The sequence below is a fragment of the Lolium rigidum genome, chromosome 3 (assembly GCF_022539505.1).
Source record: "Lolium rigidum isolate FL_2022 chromosome 3, APGP_CSIRO_Lrig_0.1, whole genome shotgun sequence".
Taxonomy (NCBI): domain Eukaryota; kingdom Viridiplantae; phylum Streptophyta; class Magnoliopsida; order Poales; family Poaceae; genus Lolium; species Lolium rigidum.
Window position 1 is genome coordinate 258,691,328 of NC_061510.1, and position 12,207 is coordinate 258,703,534.

The following is a 12,207-nucleotide window of genomic DNA, read 5'->3' on the forward strand; positions in this document are numbered from 1 at the left end:
ACACAACCAAAGGCCGGTATGCAAGAAGAGAGACAAGAGGAAGAACTCCTTACTAGATCGCTAGCTTCATTGATCTCAACATGGTTACAAGTTTCTCAGTTCACAGATCTCTCTATCGTCTCGCTACGTGCCTCTCGTTCTCTTGTGGATCGCGCGCGTATAGAGGGCTGCCCCCTCTCCTTATATAGGGGAGAGGGTGGCTTACACAGGAAGAAACCCTAATGGCATCTTTGACTAGACAAACTACTTTACAAAGCTACTTTAATCATAGATGACACCGGAGTCCTCTTTAATCAGGGGCGCTGACGTCCTCCGGTTTCTTTGACCGTCACCCTTCTCTTTATCGTCAGCCCTTCGTCAAAAGTCACTTTGCTTAGCTCATCTTGTCTTCTAGCTCTGGAGAGAATCTTTGACCCAGTCCTGCCGACAGGCTCTCCTTTCCGGTATCTTCTTTACTGGATTCCGGTATACCCCTCTTGGGGATACCGGCTTAGCTCCGCTTAGCTAAACTCTTGACCTCAGGCTCCGGTATAAACATTAAACCGGTATCTTGATGGCACAGGCCATCCGGTTTGGCATGCCTTTGGCATACCGGGGTTATTCCCCCAACATTAGTCCCCGAAGCCTGGTATAGCACTGGAGGATTCTATCCTACGGTGCCATGCCGAGTTCTCATTTTCCTCGGATACCGGTTTAAGTACTCATGTCATGAGCCTAGTTCCGGCACCTTTACCCTTGTTCTTTTTCTTCTCTTTGCAAAGCTCGTTCCGGCATCTCTATTGTCCGGTTTGATGTGTCTTTATTGCTTCCTCGGCGAAGTCGAGAATATCTCGGGCCCCGCGCCTGACGGAGACATGCGCACCGTGGATCGACGCGCCGGTGTCAGGGGTCACTTCCCTTCGACTCCCGCGCGCTCATTTAATGCACCGCAGCTGATCCCACTACCTCTTCGCGATCCCGTGTGCGCCTCCGTGTGGCTCCGCGTTTCTTCGCGTGTACTCCCTCGCCACGTGGCAGCCCAAGGCGCGAACCGTCGTGGGCCGCGAGGCGAACCGCCGCGGTCCAGCGGTTCCCTGCCCACTTTCTTTCTCCTATATAAACGCAACTGCCTGTTCCTCTTCATCTTCTTCGCATTCTCCTCCTTCGCGCACAGAGCTCCAAGCCTTTGCGCCACCACCGTTCTCCGTTCGCCGTCGCTCGTTCAAGCTTCGGCGCCCGGCGAGCTCACGCCGCGCCCCCGTTGGACTTCGTCGTGCGGAGATCTTCGGCAGCAACTCTGTCGTGTCCGCTGCATTCGCGTTTCTTCGCGAGCTTTTCCGCCTCGCCGCCGACGGTGCTCTCCGGCGGCCGCAGGTCCACTCCGCCGCCAGCCAACGACTCCTTCAGCGACTCCGCCGCTTAAGGTAGGTACCAATCTTGCTTCACTTGTCCTCTGGTTGCTTTCCAGATCTTGGGTGTTTGGTGTTCTTATTTCCTCTTTTTCCTTGGTTTTCTTCTTACTCGTAGATCTTCACGCGGGGTCCAAGTCTGGGATTCTTGTTTTTTCGCTTCTCTTCGCAATGTCTGGCGAAGAGTCCACCTCTGCATCTTCTTCTCCCCTTTCTCTCAAGCGCCGTAGACCCTCTCCCGGCGAATCTACGGCCTCTGATCCGATGGAAACCGACTCCGGCAATCGGCAAGAATCCGGTAGCCACCAAGAGTCCGGTGGCCCCTAGAATCCGGTAGCTTTAGCCAAGCTTCCGGTAGCGCAACCTCCAGCAGCTCCAGCCAATCTTCCGGCGAGGAGCCTTCCCCAATCACCCGCGGAGCCTGGATGGGTTCCAGTGTCACTCAGTTCGAAATCGATTGGTTATACCGGTCTCGACGGATTCCGGAAGGAGTTTCTTGCCGGATTCCGGATGACGAAATCGAACCGGATCCGGAAGATGACGAATACGTTGTCTTTCTAGCTCACTTTGAGCGTGGCTTCGGCCTTCCTGCCTCTCCCTTTTTCCGCTCCTTCTTAGATTTTTACAAACTCCAACCTCACCACCTTCCTGGCAACACCATTTTCTACCTCTCTTGCTACGCCACCTTCATGGAGGCCTACATCGGCATCCGTCCCACTCGTGAGACGTTTGCTCGCTTCTTTGCTCTTCGGATTAACTCCGTTCAGGGCAAGGATATTCCTAAACCCAAGCCTCCCGTTCAGTGCGGGTCTTGCATTATCGGCTCCCGTCAAGGGAGCCCCTTTTTTAAGTTTTCCGGCCTCGAATCTTGCCGGTTGTGGCAAGGGACTTTCTTCTACGTGAAGAACACCGGCCGCGCCGATCTCATCGATCTTCCTCCCTTCGAAGCGGGGCCTCCCAGCAGGACCAACTGGGGCTACAACCCGAAGTCTGATCATGCTGAAACCAGTCGGGTGGTACGCTTCTTGGCTTCTTTGAAGATGGAGACCAACATCTGCTCGGATGACATCATCCGTACTTTTATTTCGCGCCGGGTGCTTCCTCTGCAACGCCGCGCGCATAGGATGAGCGAGATGTATGGCCCAGGAGATCCTACCAAGATCACGGGCCGTCCTCTTAGCAAAAGGGATGTTATTCGCAAGGCTAAGCAGATTTGCCAACCGCTATGCCATCCGATTGGGCATGGGGCCTTCTTCCCCTCAGCACTGATAATCCTCCAACCCAAGAAGTAAGGGATTATGCGACTGGGGTTGTTCTTGGCCGGTAGCTTTTTGCCTTTGCTAACTTTCTTTTTCCATGTTTCAGGCCAAGGACCGCTTCCCCCTCATCGAAGCAGAGCGACGAGGACCTTGCCGGAAACGCGCCTTCGACTCCTTCGACCCGGATCCTTTCGTCTTCTGGAAAGACTTGAAGATGGGCAAGACCCCGGCAGCGCGCCTTGGCCGGTCTCCGCCGGAGCCAACCGGGTCCGCTGACGACTTGGTCACGCTTGAGGTATTTTCTTTTCCGGTTTCTTTTACCTTTCCGCTATCGCTTTCCCGCGAACCGCTTCTTAGCCAAATCTTGTTCATAGATCCATGAGCGCGTGCCGCCCTCGCGCGCCGAGGCCGGCTCCGAGTTTGTGGACAAGCTCATGGCCCAGGGCCAAAAGAAGAAGCAGCCGGCATCCGATGCCGGCGGCAGCCAGGCCCCTCCCTCCAAGCGCTTCCGGACCGAGCCCACGGGGGAGAAGCAGTGGGCATGCGTCGCTACGCGCGCAAAGCGATGCCAACCTCTTCCGGGTAAGTTACTTATTTTTCGGTTGGCCTTCTCTTCGTCAAGTTCTTTTTCCGGTTTCCCTTTTCCAACCGTTTTTCTTTCTTTTCTCAGCCTCGCGCTCAAGCTTGGCCCAAGGCCATCGGGCTCGAAGATTCTACAAGGACTTCAACCCCTCCTCCTCACTCAAGCCCGGCACCTCCCGGTGCCGGCAACATCTCTGCCTCCCTTTCGGGGGCACAACAAATCCGGGGCGTGCGGCCCCTTCACCGTCGGATCACCGCACGGAGGAGGATTCTTCCTTCCCTCCAGAAACCCAAGACACCGGCGCCAGCAACATCGGCGCCGGCGAAGAAGAAACCGCCGGGCGGGCGGAGCCTCGAGCTCCTCCCGTCCTTGAAAAAACAACAACTTCCGCGCCGGAAGGTTCTAAAATGGGTGATGCACCCAGCGCTCCTCCGTCTCCACGCTCCTCCCCGATGCCGCCGCCGGTGCTCCTCGCGCCAAAGCCCTCGGGGCCACTTCGCCGCTGCGCCGCCCAAGACCTCCAAGCTCGTCAAGGGGAAGGCGACGGCCTCCAGCGCTTCCACCGGCGGCCAGCAGCCCTTGGTGCTGCACGTCGCCAAGGCCGCCAAAGATGCCGCCGCGAAGCCCACCGGCCTCCTTGGCCGCATTACGGAGTTCAAGCGTCAAGGCCGAGACTTGGGGCACCTTCTGCCCTATGCCCAGAAGTGGAACGCCGCGGACATAACCCCGGCGACCCTCGGCTTGGGCAAGGATAGGCTACCGGCTCCTGATCCGGCTGGGGATCGGTCGTCCGAGGAGCACTTCATGCGGCTCCGCAACGCCGTGAAAGAGCTCGACAGCGCGTGGTATGATGCCACGAACAACTTGATGGTACGTTTTTCTAACTTTTCTCAATCCTTATCGGTTTCTTCGTTTCCAGCTTGGTCTTATCTTTTCTTTGATTTCATGCCGGTTTCTCTCTTGTCTATCTTCCCAGTCCCGAGTTTTGTGGTGAGAGCGCAGCTCTTAGCGCAAAACTTTTCTTAAAATCTTAGCGTGAAACCGGCACTGCCAGTCCCCGAGTTTTCGGGTCAAATACTTTCTTCTTAGCTTAGAAATAACCTTGAAAATTTAGCGCAAAACTGGCACTGCCAGTCCTCGAGTTTCGGGTTAAGAACCTTGTTCTTAGCGCAAAACTTTAGCTTAAAAACTTAGCGCAAAACCGGCACTGCCAGTCCCCGAGTTTCGGGTTAAGAACCTTGTTCTTAGCGCAAAACCTTAGCTTGAAAATTTAGCGAAAAACCGGCACTGCCAGTCCCCGAGTTTCGGGTCAAGAACCTTGTTCTTAGCGCAAAACCTTAGCTTGAAAACTTAGCGCAAAACCGGCACTCGCCGATCCCCGAGTTTCGGGTTAAGAACCTTGTTCTTAGCGCAAGACTTTAGCTTGAAAACTTAGCGCAAAACCGGCACCGCCGTCCCCGAGTTTCGGGTTAAGAACCTTGTTCTTAGCGCAAAACTTTAGCTTAAAAACTTAGCGCAAAACCGGCACTGCCAGTCCCCGAGTTTCGGGTTAAGAACCTTGTTCTTAGCGCAAAACTTTGCTAAACTTAGCGTGAAACCTTACTAACCTCTTTTTTCTTGAACAGCTCACGGCTGACGCTCGGAAGGCCCTCTTCGAGGAGCTCTTGTGGGAGCATCTGGAGCTCGCTGAGGCACATAACAAGTGCCAAGGTATATCTTTGTTTTGCCGGCATCTTTCTTACCGGAAACCTTTCCTTCTCTAACATTCCTAATTTCTGCTTGACAGTGATCCCGGAAGCTTCCATCGATGCTCTCAAGGAGCAGCTGGCCACCGCCCAACGTATAGCTTCTTTCCTTTTTCCTTTAAACTTGAGTTTCTTCTCATGCTTATTAGCATGACCTTGTTAACATCTTCTGTTCCGAATTGCAGTGGAGAAGGATCAGCTCGTCCGGCAGCACAAGGAGGAGCTGGACGCCCTCAAGGCCAGCCACCGGGAGCTCAAAGCCCAGCTCATCCAACTGGGGCTTGACCATGCCAACGCCCTCAAGGCCGCTGAAGCTGATGCGGCGGCCAAGATGGAGGAGGCCACGGAGGATGCCGGCAATGCCAACGTGGTGCCGCTGGCCGAGCTGGAGGAGGTGGCCAAGTCCCGAAGGCTACCGAGGAGAAGGCCGCGCGGCTGGAGGAGGAGCATAAGGAATGCGATCAGCTGATCCTGCAGACCGACGCCCTCGCCTACCGTAAGTTCTTTTATTTTATACTTCCGGACTTTTTTCCTTCCGGTCTCTTTTTCTTCCGGACTCTTTTCTTTTCAGTCTCGTTTTCTTCCCGTTATCTTTCCTTCCGGTCTTTCTTCTTTCCGGTCTCTTCCTTAACCTTTTTCTTTCTTCGCACGGGCCTCTTTCCGGACTCGCGAGGTACGCCGTCAAGAAAGTTGACGCGCAGCGCAAGGACAAAGGCCAAGCGGATCTTGCCGTGCCATGGACGCCCAAGGACCATCTGGTCGCGCTTAATGCGCGGGTGTCCCATATGCGTTGCATAGACCGCAATCTTTCGGATATTCCTGATGTAGCTACCCAGCTATACAGGACTTTATGGCCTGGCGAGGAGGTGCCGGACACCTTCTCCCTCATCAGCGATCGCCTCAAGGGTGCCGGCCGGAGGATCCGCGAGTGGCAGTGCTCGCTGCCCGCGGCCGGAGCTGATTCCGCCCTTCGCGTCGCCTCGCTCCTGGTACCCGGAGCTCGATCTGGACGCCCTCACCGGCGTGCGTGAAGACGCAGAAACCGATCTGGACCCGATCCTCTCCGCCAAGCGGCAGGATCGCGCGTACCGCATCGCGGAGTATGCCGACATGCGCACCTTCATCCCTCCCCCTCCTGGCGTTGAGGATTATCTCGACGAGGAGGAGGATGAAGCCGAAGAGGAGCTCTTGGACGACGCTGATGCCGGCGATGCTCCTCCTGAAGCCCCTGCTGCGTGATTACTCTCTTTGAAGTGTTTGCCTGCTATCTGTTTGTTGGTCCTGCTTATCTTTGAAACAATGTTCGTTAAATTCTGCCCCGGTATGCCGGGGCTTATGATGTAAAACTTAAGTTTGCTTGTGGTTGTGGTACAACATTTCCTGCCGGTAAGTTATACCGGTAGCTAAGTATCTATGAGTTTGCCTTAGCATATTTTGCTTTTGGTTCTCGCTTTATCTCTGCATCGCAAATATTTCCCAATTGTTTCCGCATCCAATTTTGATGCATACTTGGTTCTTTTGCCTTGGCTCGCCTGCCTTCTCTGGGCGTTCTTTGGCGTATGAGCACAAGGTTCTTTCACCAAACAAACATCTCTTTGAACTTAGAAATAACTTTGAAATTTTGCAAAAAACCGGTTTAGCCGGGGTTAGTTAATTTTTCCGGATTGTTCTTTCCTGCTTTCCCCTTTCGCAGTTCATGTGCTTATCTCCTACCGGTTTATCTTGCTTGCCATGAAGCCGGTTTTCGGACAGACAGCAGTCGAAGACTCGGTAGGATTTAGCACACTACTAAACCGGAAAGAAAAAACATTCAATAAGCAACCGGTAACTGAAAAAATAGACAAGTTACATGCAACTTAAGTTGGGGTAGTCCCCGAGACTCATTTGAGGTTCCGACATCTTTTATTCATAGCATATAAGGTACAAAAAGGAACTTCTTACACCACCACTTCAAGAGTAGAAAGGACGCAACGAGCTATGTTCCATGGACGCTTGCTCTCCTCTCCGGACTTGTCCGCCTTTCCTTTTTCCACTCCTCGTGCATCAATCAGGTAGTATGCATCATTGTGAAGCACCTTGCTTACAATGAAGGGACCTTCCCAAGGTGGCAAGAGCTTATGCCGGCCTTCAGTGCGCTGCACTAGGCGAAGCACAAGATCTCCTTCCCGGAAAACTCTTGGATTGACTTTCCGGTCATGATAGCGTCTTAGGTTTTGTTTGATAAATGGCTGTTCTTGCCAACGCTAGCTCTCTTGCTTCCTCTAGCAAGTCCACATCATTTTCTCCGGCCTCTTTGACTTCTTGCTCAGTATAGAGCTGCACTCTTGGCGAATCATGGATGATGTCGGTTGGTATGACCGCTTCTGCTCCATAAACCATGAAGAACGGAGTGTATCCGGTGGACCGGTTTGGGGTTGTTCTTATGCTCCACAGCACTGATGGTATCTCATCAAGCCAACACCCCGGTGCTCTTTCCACTGCGTCAATGAGTCTGGGTTTGATACCGGAGAGTACCAAAGCATTCATTCTTTCCACTTGGCCGTTGCCTTGTGGGTGTGCCACTGAGCACAAATCCAACCGGATATTCTTATCCTCACAGAACCTTTTGAACTCCCCTTGAGCAAAGTTGGTTCCATTGTCAGTGATGATGCTGTGCGGGTATCCATACCGCAAGATGATATCCTTCAAGAATTTCACGATCCGTATGCCCATCACACTTTGCGATAGGTTTTACTTCTAGCCATTTGGTGAACTTATCCACCATGACCAAGATGTGAGTCATGCTGCTCCTTGCAGTCTTGAATGGGCCAACCATGTCCAGGCACCAAACGGCAAATGGCCATGTCAGCGGTATTGTCTTTAAACCGGACGCTGGGGTATGATTTTGCTTGGCGTACTTCTGGCACCCGTTGCATTTTCTTACCAAATCCTCAGCGTTCTCCAAAGCAGTGGGCCAATAGAACCCATGCCGGAATACTTTTGCTACTAGCGCCCTTGACGAAGCATGATGTCCACATTCTCCTTGGTGAATTTCCTCAAGCATTTCTTTCCCTTCCTCCGGTTCCACACATCTTTGAAGGACACCGGTAACGCTTCTCTTGTACACCTCACCATTGATGAATGTGTATGCTTTGGACCTTCTTTGGATTCTCCTTGATTCATTTTCGTCAGCCGGCAAGGTGCCGTTGATCAGGAATTCCTTAATAGGTTTAACCCATGATGGTATCTCTCGAACCAAAAACACCGGTGCATCTATCTCCATGCTATCCACCAGCATCGTTTCTTCCGATATAGGCACGACAGTCCCCGAGCTTGCCGGAACAGTCCCCGGGTTCGCCGGAGCAGTCCCCGGGTTCCCTCCATCGATATCCATTGGCACAATGTGTGACTCCGGAACAAAAATTGATTCCGACTCGGGACTTGGCTTGATTGATGGTACTCTCAGGTGCGCCAGAGCTATCCCGGGAGGAATTTCTTGTCGGGATGAGCCTATCTTGGACAAGGCATCCGCAGCTTCATTTTCTGCACGCGGCACATGGTGAAACTCACAACCTTCAAAGAATCCGGCAATCTTTTGCACGTGAAACCGGTACGAGGCCATGTTGGCATCTTTTGCATCCCAATCTCCGGAACACTGCTGTACCACAAGATCTGAATCTCCGTAGCAAATGATCCGGTGCGCACCGATTTCTTTTGCGACCTTAAGCCCATGGATCAAGGCTTCATACTCAGCGACATTGTTTGATGCCCTGAAATGCACTTGTAAAACATACCGGAGATGATCTCCCCTTGGTGAGGTTAGCACCACACCGGCACCTAGGCCCTCCTTGAGCTTGGATCAATCGAAGTGCATCTTCCAGTATTCCAGTCTTTGATCCGGGGGCTTGTATTGCATTTCCGCCCAATCGACCAAAAAATCAGCTAAAGCTTGCGACTTAATGGCGTCTCTTCTTTCGTACTCCGGAACATACGGTGATATCTGTATTGCCCATTTAGCAATCCTGCCGCTGGCGTCTTTGTTGCACATGATATCGGAGATGGGTGCCTCACTCACCACCTTCATAGGATGTTCCTCGAAGTAGTGCTTGAGCTTGGTGGCGGCCATAAACACGCCATAGGTCATTTTACGGAAGTGCGGGTAGTTTTGCTTTGAGAGGGAGAGCACCTCGCTCAGGTAGTATACCGGCCTCTGGACGGTTTTTCCTTCCTCTTTCTTTCTACTACCACAACAACACTCACGACCCGGTTGGTTGCTGCTATGTATAGCAACATTGGTTCTCTTTCCAACGGTGAAGCCAATATTGGCGCGGTAGCTAACATCGTTTTCAGCTCCTTGAATGTCAGCTCGCTTGAGGGGTCCGGACAAACTTATCGGATTTTCTCATTAAGGCGTACAGCGGCAAGGCCTTTTCTCCTAACCTGCTTATGAACCGGCTTAGCGATGCTAAGCTTCGTAAACTTTTGTATGTCCTTCGGATCCTGTGGTACCGTCATTCTCTCAATTGCCCGGATCTTTACCGGATTGACCTCAATGCCTCGGCTCGAGACAAGGAAACCCAGCCAGCTTGCCGCAGAGAACACCGAAGGTACATTTTGCCGGATTGAGCTTCATCCGGAACCTCCTTAGGTTATCAAACGTTTGCCGGATATCATCGATTAGGGTATCTTTTAGCTTAGTTTTTATCACGATGTCATCCACATACACCTGCACATTCTTTCCGATTTGATCAAACAAGCATTTTTGCATACAGCGCTGGTACGTTGCACCGGCGTTGCGCAAACCAAAAGGCATAGTGATATAGCGAGTAGCCCCGTGCGGGGTAATGAACGCAGTTTTTATTTGATCTTCCTTTTTCAGGGGAATTTGATGGAAACCGGAATAGGCATCCAGGAAAGACAACAACTCACACCCAGCAGTGGAATCAATCACTTGATCGATCCGTGGTAAAGGAAAAGGATCTCTTGGGCAAGCCTTGTTCAGGTTGGTGTAGTCGATGCACATACGCCACACCTTCGGAGCTTTTGCCTCCAGGTTCTCATCTTTTTTCTTTTCAACCATTACCGGATTGGCCAGCCACTCAGTGTGCGTGACCTCCACAATGAATTTGGCAACAAGCGGTTTGGTTACCTCTTTCTCCTATGATCTTTCTTCTATCTTCAGCGAACCGGCGCAAAGGTTGTCGCACCGGCTTGGCATCTTTCCGAACGTTCAAGGAGTGCTCAGCCAGCTCCCTCGGAACACCTACCAAGTCTTCGATTGACCGAGCAAAGATATTCCGATTCTCACGGAGGAAGCCGACGAGCGCGCTTTCCTATGCTTGGTCAAGGCCGGCACCGATACGAACGGTGCGCTCTGGGTAGGCCGGATCCAGCACAATATCCTTTGTCTCATTTGTTGGCTTGAATGCCGGAGCACTCAGACTTGCACTCATTGCCGCTAAACTCAACTGTGAGGACTGAGCCAACGCAACAGCTGTTTGCATCCTTTTCTTTTCCTCCGCGATTACCAGCGATTCCGCTAGGTTCGATCCGGCAGACGCCGTTTCCAGCGAGACCTTGTAGTTTCCCACCACAGTTAGTGGTCCACGAGGTCCCGGCATCTTCATCTTGAGATACGCCGTGTGGGTTGAGGCCATGAAGGCTGCCAATGCTGGTCTCCCCAGCAATGCATGGTAGGGACTGTCTAGATCCACCACCTCAAACTCCAGATTTTCCACCCGGCAATTGTCACGTCCTCCAAATGCCACGTCCACCCGGACCTTTCCTATCGGGGCACTGGGACAAGCCAGGAACAATCCCGTGGAACGTTGTGCGCGTTGGCTGAAGCATGTTTTCTGTTATGCCCAGCGTATGCATGGTATGCTTGTACATGATGTTGATGCTACTGCCATTGTCTATCAGCACTTTGCTGAACTTCACTCGAGTTTGTGGCCCTTTCATGATGGGGTCCACAACAAGAGCATATCCACCCGGACTCGGCATGATCTTGGGGTGATCCTTGATCGACCAAGCAATTTCCTGGTTGGACCACTGCATGTATTTGGGCACTGCTGGCATCACGGCATTTACTTCCATGGAGCGACGATGCAGACTTTGCCTGTCCGTTGGCTCGATGACAAAACAACACAGCATACATGTGGGTCTTCATAAACATTCCGGCCTAAAGGTGGCGGTGGAGGTAGTTGGTTATCATCTTGCTCCACCCGGTTAACTCTCGTCGGCATCGTCTGCCGGTTTGGCTGCACTGGTAAAGCGTTCGGCCCGGTAAGCGGTGGTGGAGGCGGTAGGCTGCTCGCTGCGCGGCATGTCCGGCGGTGGCATCATTGCATTGCCTCCTCGCCCTTGGGCATCTTTTACCGCCCCCTTTTCCATCAAGTACTTGGTCCGAGGTACAATCCTTCGTCGGATGGTTCGACGGGTGTGCCGGATTCGGTGTGTGCCACCCAAGCAAGGTTGATCCATGGCAGCCTTCCATGGTGTACTTGCGGGTTCTTGCCAGTTCTCTTTCCGGACCCAGGGTTTCTTTTCCACCCACTTGTTTCTTTGGACCCGCCCATGGCTGCGATCCGGTTCTCTGCACTCGGCTGCCGCCGGCATCGAGTTTTCCCTGCACGAGCGGCAACTTGCTCGCGGACCGTACCTCCGATCCGGAAAATCTTCCCTCCTCTTGTTGTTCGGTTGTCCCGGTGTTGCTCTTGGCGTAGCTGTTCTAGTTCAGGTTGCATCGCCGGCTGCGTTGGGTCTCCCCAACGCATAGTTATCCGCCACACGTATCATCTGCGCTAACGTTGTCGGCATGTTCCGCTCAGCGACTCTTTGCCACAACGGCGAACCTCTTTTGCACCCACTGCTGAACCAAGCAATGGCCTGCGCCTCGATTACTCCTTCGCAAGAGTTCCTTATGGTGTTCCACCGGCCGGATAATCCCGGTACTGTTTCATTCGAGCGCCGCTGGAATACGGAGCAAGTTGCTGCGGCCTGTTTGGCCTCGATAGGTCGTTCTGCTGAAATTGCTCACAAAAGCCTCCTCAAAATCCGGTAGACCATTTATAGCTTCCCGCCGGCAAGTTGTTTAGCCGGATTCTCACGGGGCCTACCGGGTAGGACGGTATGATTCTTACCGCCCAGCGCCGGTTCACTCCACCACCGGCCACGTACCTACTGCTGCATGACATAGTACACTTGGCCATGATCTTCCGGCTTAGTTGTGCCATCGTACGATTCTTGTGTCC